Raw genomic sequence first — 6,981 nt, 5'->3', positions numbered from 1 at the left:
CTGGTCTCAGTCCATTGGTCAAAATTCGATACCAGAAACTCTTTTATAAGGGTGGTTCAGAAAGCAGGAGCAGTGTGCTGGAGCCGATGGCTTTCCCCCGCCGGAAATGCAGCGTGCTTGGGAGGCCTCCATTAGCAAGTGTTGCTAAACTCTGGTTATGATTTCGGGCCCAATTAACCACAAGGAGTCCTTCTTGGCCCATATTTCCTTCTCCAGGTCCACAAGTTATTTTGGGATGAAGCCATTCTGTGAATCTTCACCTTTCCTGTTATTCCCTTCTACATTTATCCTCAAGCCTCAGCCAAGGGTCATGCTTTGGTGGAATCATAGCTCTCAACATGGACGAGCAGACCACCAATGAGGAATGAGGTGACATACACACGCGAAGCCACCGCGCCCCATGCCCTCTGCCATCACAAGTCAGGCCTGATGTCAGGGGATCACCTGCCCCGGTAAATATTTCCTGAGTCAGCGATCCCTGTGGAGGATGCCAAGTGGGAAATACAAGGAATCCTAAATTGGGCCTTACAAATGCCTCTGCGTTAATAGTCCTTGGCACGTCCCTCACAGCTTTCATCCAGGGAATCTCAAAGAACTTGTCCAAACGTTAATTAATCTGGCCACAACACCCCCGCTATTATGAAGCCCATTTTACAGGTGAAGAAACAAGCATGATGCGATGACAGCTGAGCAATGAGTCGCTGGCTCCATTTCCAACCCAATGGCAGCCCCTGGGGGAACAGTACTGAAGTCCATGAAGCAAGATAGTAAATATCACAGGAGGCTTCCTGGTCACTGGCTGGGAGAGGCAGACAGGGGCAGCTGGACACTCTAATCAAGTCTTGCTTCTGGCTTCTTGGGACTCTGCAGAGTCTAACAGAGGCCGTGGGAGAACATAGAGACTTTGAATTCAGACAGATCTGGTTTCACGGTTGTGGTTTGGCTGTTCATGTGCTGTGCAACCATGGAAAGGTTGCATAACTACTGTGTGCCTCAGTTTCCCCAAACGTGAAATGAAGACTAGAAATTACCTTGTAGAGCTTTGGGGGGAGATTTAGAGAATAGCATAGGTACAGTCGACTGAGGACAAGAGGGAACTGAGATTCCTGCTGGAATCCAATATCTGGGAGCCTCACTTGAGCCTAAGGGGTGCAGCTGCGGGGCAGAGAGATGCATTATTTCTGGTACGAAGTCTGCAGTGTGGTAAGTAAGGGGAACGTAGTTTGGGGAATGGTTAGAGGGAGATCAGGTACGCTCTGAGGAAGCCCCCAACGACTGCTAAAGAGGACTCTGGGAACGATGGTGCCCCATGGAGACTCTAAAAGTCAGCTGTTGGGAGAAGCTTCCTGGGGAAGAAGGGGGTCTTCATTCTGTACAAGGTCTCACACACACACACACACACACACACACACACACGACACGCTTGTGTGCATGTACACGCGCACACACAACACGCACATACACACCTCTAGTGCCAGGATTGTGGGTGCTCCAGCAAGTTCTAAGCAGCCAAAAATAGGAGCAAGTGGGAAGCCTTCCTCCAGAACGGACAAAGGCTGCCGCCCCAAGCCTGGTCTCACGTATTTTCCATCCAACTGTCAGTGTTGGATGTGGTGTGTGGTGGGCTGGGACGCCACCCTCGACGGCTTTAGCAGTGAACTTTCCCGGCAGGCACAGGCTCTGAGAAGCAGGTTCCTCCTTCTCGCCCATCTCCCTGCACAGCTGAGCGGGCTTCCTCTGGGCAGTCACGGCGGCTGCCTCGCACCTCCCTCAACCCCTGTTCTGATGAACCATGGAGATGAACAGTTCCTGGGCTCTGTGGAGCACGGAAGGAGAAGGGAGAGAAGGAGAAAGCGGGGGAGAGGGGGCACCGGGGGGTGGTGGTGGGGGCTGGGAGAGGCAGACAGGAAATCACTGCAAATTTCAAAAGCGACCAGTGATCTCTCTACCACCAGCACCTCTCACATAATAGATTTCACTGAATGCTTTATTAAATGACACCGAAGTTCTAAAGGATCCCTGTGTACTCGGCTTTCATGGACCAGTCCAGTAAATCTCCCCGACCAGATATGGCCCAGAGAGACCAGAGGGTGAAAGCAGAAAAGCAATATCAAAGCTGCAGGGACTAGCCCAGGAGGAGAAGCCAAACCGTCAGACCTGTCGGGACTGTGAATGAGGGAGCTGGTGTATGAGAAACAGAAAACTGGAAAGAAGACGACGATCTTTATTCATAATGCAGGGTGTTACGAGGATAAAATTAGACAGCGCACGCAAAGCCCTTAGCATGGGGCCTGCTCCCTCCTAGTAGGCGCTACGTAGATGCTAGTACCTCTTAGATTTGGAGTGGCGGCTTAGCATCCTGTTGCCATTCCAGCCTGAGTGAATGTCTCAGGCACATTAAAACGGGTTTGAGGCTGAATACGCAGAGCACGGAGGATTTTTAAGCCAGCGAAACGCTTCTGTATAATACTATAATGGTGGGAACATGTCATCATCATACATTAGTCAAAACCCATAGAATGTGTAACCCCAAGAGTGAACCGTAATGTAAACTGTAGACTTTGGGTGATAATGGTGTGTCAACATAGGTTCATCAATTATAACAAATGTCCCACTCCGGTGGGGGATGTTGACAGAGAAGGGGCAGGGTGCGGGGAACGGGGAGTACATGGGAAATCTCTACAGTTTTGTTCGATTTTGCTATGGACCTAAAACTTCTCTTAAAAATAAAGTTTATTCATTTTTTAAGGGATGGGGAGCTGAAACAGAACAAGTGGGATCTAAGCAAGTTATACTTTCATTCATTCATTGAACGTTTATTCATTGAAAACCTACCTGTGCCAGGCATGGACATACGTAAATAAATAGGGGGTGGGAGGGGAGGGGGCAAAGGACAGACACGTGTACAAATAAATAAGAAGGGTAATTTCAGAGAGTGGCGAGTGCCATGGAGAAAATAAGACAGCAATGGAGCAGAGAATGATGATAAGGCAAGGTGTCAGGGTGGCCAAGGAGGGCATCTGAAGAAGTGACCTTGGAGCAGCGACCTAAGTGATGAGAAGGAGCTGGCCACCCGAGAACTGGGAAGAAGGGGTCAGGTGGTGGGAACGGCAGATGCAAAAGTTCTAAGACCAGAACAGGCTTGGCATGTTCAAAGGACACGTGAAGGGAGCCGAGGGGGAGTCCTGAATAATTCCTGAGTCAGGTGCTTTGGAGCAGGTAGCTTGTTCCCATGGCGACCTCGGGAGCAGGCTGGGTATTCTGCTGGGTCTTAGGGAGTGCGATCTGGGCCTGGGAGCGTGGGTGGTGCCTCACTGTAAGAACCCGAAGGCCAGCGAGTAACCACTTCCAATCTTGAACCCATAGCTTTCCATATGGGCAAAGCATCTCAATTATGCCGCTTGTTTATAGAAAAGCTACATGCCGCTCACTCCATTTTAGAAGCTTTAACAACAAAAGTAAAACTGGAACCCGTGAGCCAGGTACCTTTTGGGCCAGGACACTTAGCAGCACACTTAACACAGCATTCACACTTTCCAAGCAAGAAAACGATGCTGGGATTTTATGCTTGTTTGTTTTTTCCCCGGTTAAGAATAAAAACGCATTTAAATGAAAACTCATTTAAATTCCACATTCAATGCTGTAATTATATACATCTTTGTATGGATCAAGACTCATTAGCAATGTGTAGAAATAAAAATGGTTTTGTCTTTGGGTTATGAGTGACTATTTTTTCTTTATTCCATTTTTTTTTTTTTAATATTGTCACACCATCTTTCTAATTTAAAAGAAAAAAATAAGTTTAAACATATCCTGGCAAATCAGAATCTATCCTGGAGATGAAATTGCAGCAAGGGGGCCATTTCACAGCTTGTCTTAATTTTGTTTCATTCTTCTATACCCAAAGGAGGTTGTTCATCATTACCTGGCTACAGAATTGAATAGGTGTGAAATCCAAGCTGATAGCAATACATCACTCCCTATTGAACTTCAAAGCTGAGGCCAAACTGCCTATAAAAATAGTTTTCATGCCGGGCCTTAATCTCTTTCATACATTTTGCCTCTTTAAAAAAAAAAAAAAAAAAGTTTTACCATTCCTTGGGTGAGTACAAGGTGATAGTCGTGCATAGCACGCCCTCCCCTACAAAGCCAGAGTTCCCAACGTGTTAGTTTTAGTTCACCGGGAGGCCAGGCCTGAACCGTATCTGATCATTTTATCACAGCTATGACTAACAAGGTTCTAATGAATAAAAACACACACTTACAAAAGCCACAAAAGGGGCTTCTCACCATAAATGCATGAACAAGTATTCATCAGTGACACACTAAGGGCAAGTCATTGAACTATATTCCAATGAATTGCTTCAACTTCCACTTCCTTAAACCCTTTAAGTTGTGTAACAAAAAATCCAGAAAGAGCCATGTGTGGTTGGTTACAACCCTGATTGCAAAACTCCCTTCATGTAAATAGTGATTTTTTTGGAGGACTGAAGGGGTCCATTTACTACCAATTCCTTGACATTACTAATTTTTTATTTTTAACGAGAGTAAATTACAGAATACAAGTTTCTGAAACTGGAAGGACATTTTTATAGAAAGAGGAAGTCAAGTTTCCCCATGCAAACGTAGAAACCAGTTGTAAAGAATAATAATAACAATAACATTTGTGTAGTGTTTACCATGTGCCAGTCACTACTCGAAGCATTTCTGTATTAATTGATTGACTTCTTATGACAAGCTTTTGAGGAGGATAAGCTACCATCCTTTTACAGCTGAGGAAAATGAGGCATAGGGAGGCCAAACGACTTGCCCAAGGTCACACAGCTATTAAATAGGGGAGGTAGAATTCAAACTCATGAAACCTCGCTCTTAAGTGATGATTCTTTTTCATTTCCAACCACCATTATGATCTCTAATTTGGCCTCTGCTGATATTATGACTATCGATACCGTTGATGCCCGAGAAGGAACATACCTGTCAAAAAGGATTCCTTGTGGTTAACTGGGCCAGAATTTATAATAAGAGTGTAGCAGCAAGTGTTTACAGAGGGCATCTCACATATGCTGCATTTCAGGGAAAAGCCACAGACTGGGTTGCCGCACTTCCTATATTGCGTTCCTATTATTACAGCTCACCTTTTTAAAGGAGTTCCTGGAATCTTACTTCGATCAATGAGCTGAGACCTGCCCCTTTCAACAAGATCTGCTCCGCTATATCCCCATTTGTATCTTCACTGACCAATCAAAGCAACTCCACAATGACCAATGAGAATGCGTGATTCCAACCAATCAGGACAGTGCTCATTGGACGAACCAGACTGTGCAAATTAAGGTTCCGCATTTGCATAAAAATGGGCCAATCAGGGACCAGGGTGGGAACTTTCTCTATACAAGAGAGCCACCCCTCCGTGGGCGGGGCTACTTTCAGGAACCTGCTCCCCTTTACCCTGAATAAAGTCTCTCCTTTTACTGCACCTCAGACCAGGAACTGCTGTTGTCATTGGATTGGAGGTAGTGACCTTTAGTTGACAACATTTTATTTCTGTAGCTTGTCTTACAGCATACGAGTTGTTTATGCATGTCTGTTCTACCTACCTCACTGAGTGTGATAGAGATGAACTGAGTAGCAATCATGTCTTCATTTCACCGATGAGAAGAATGCCACCAGAAGAGGTTAAATAAAGTTGTATACATAGTGGTGTTCGTGACTTAGAAGCTTATATTCACCACCCCTAATCCATCTCAACATCACAAAATTGGGGCATAAGATCAATTTTATAATTAAGTTATATATACTTTTTAAATCTGCTTTCCTGGTTGGTTGTATAAAAAAGAAGTGGAAAGGCACTAAATAAATTACATTGACTTCACTAAGCAAAGGAAGGAGCAGAAAAAAGATGCTTTCCCCCAGAGGCACCCGTTTCCAGACAGATCCAAAATGGCGTCTGTTTTTAACAAGTAAAGAGGCAGCCAGCTTACTCTTTAACTGGTCAGTTACAAAGGGTCAGGAAAAAAGGGCTGAGAAGGAAGGTTTGGAGACAGCCTTTATGGAGTGAGTAATTACTGTGTGGAGTGGGCAGCTCCCCCAGGAAGCAGAGAAAGTTGTAACCCTGAGCATATTTGAGGAAAAGGGAGACAGGCACTTATAGGAAATAAATGATGTGTTCTAGGGGCACGAGACAGGCTTATATGAATTGCAAAGACCTCTGCTTTCTGCAGATGCAGCTTTTAAACAGTGGGTAGGGGCTGAAACCACACTGGCTGGATAAGAGACAGGTTCGTATGGATGTCCCCTTGTTTTTGAGTCCATGTCCACCCCCTCGAAAGCACTGGCATTGGCAGATTTGAGCCCTAGGCACTCGGTATGGCATAAAACTCCCTTTTCAGTGTGTTCTGCCAGTTTTTCCAGGATCCTTGTCCAGTCATTTCCACAGTCCTGTGGATCCCCTCACACACCATTTCTTTTTAGTTTATTTCCCGTCTCACCTCATCTCCACCTGGAATGACCCCTCTCCTTCGTGCGACTGGCAAAGCCTCATTACTCAAAGGGCCTCTGATTTGTGTCACCACCTCTAAAAAAAAGTCTTTCTACTATCTCCCTGGGCAAAGGGTACTTTGTCTTCTAACCCCTCCCACCCCAGTATTTAAAATAGTTCTAGAGTATTTGTGTCATCATATTGTATCTGGTCCTTTGTCTGCCTCCCCCAGTTAGACTGAAAACTCAGAGGGCAGCAATCAAGTACAATGGGGTTAAGAATGCCAACTCTGGGACGTGGTTCCATAGTGTAGCGGTTAGCACATCTACTTTACATGCAGAAGGTCCTGGGTTTGAGCCCCAGTGGAGCCACAGTCCATGGTCTACAGCCATGCCACCCTGAACAAGCCCGATGTCTGATCTTGGAAGCTAAGCAGGGTCGGGCCTGGTTAGTACTTGGATGGGAGACCACCTAGGAAGACCAGGTGCTGTAGGCATAAATAATAA

General features: G+C 45.7%; 1 pseudogene; it reads left to right on the top strand.

Moving 5' to 3' along the window:
• Positions 1–6,855: 6,855 nt before the first annotated feature.
• LOC111737023 lies at positions 6,856–6,971 on the top strand (annotated as a pseudogene).
• The last annotated feature ends 10 nt before the right edge of the window (positions 6,972–6,981 follow it).

Source organism: Pteropus vampyrus, unplaced genomic scaffold (genome assembly GCF_000151845.1).
Source record: "Pteropus vampyrus isolate Shadow unplaced genomic scaffold, Pvam_2.0 Scaffold23, whole genome shotgun sequence".
Taxonomy (NCBI): domain Eukaryota; kingdom Metazoa; phylum Chordata; class Mammalia; order Chiroptera; family Pteropodidae; genus Pteropus; species Pteropus vampyrus.
Note: the sequence above shows the minus strand (reverse complement) of the source record. Positions and strands in the feature narration are given on the sequence as shown.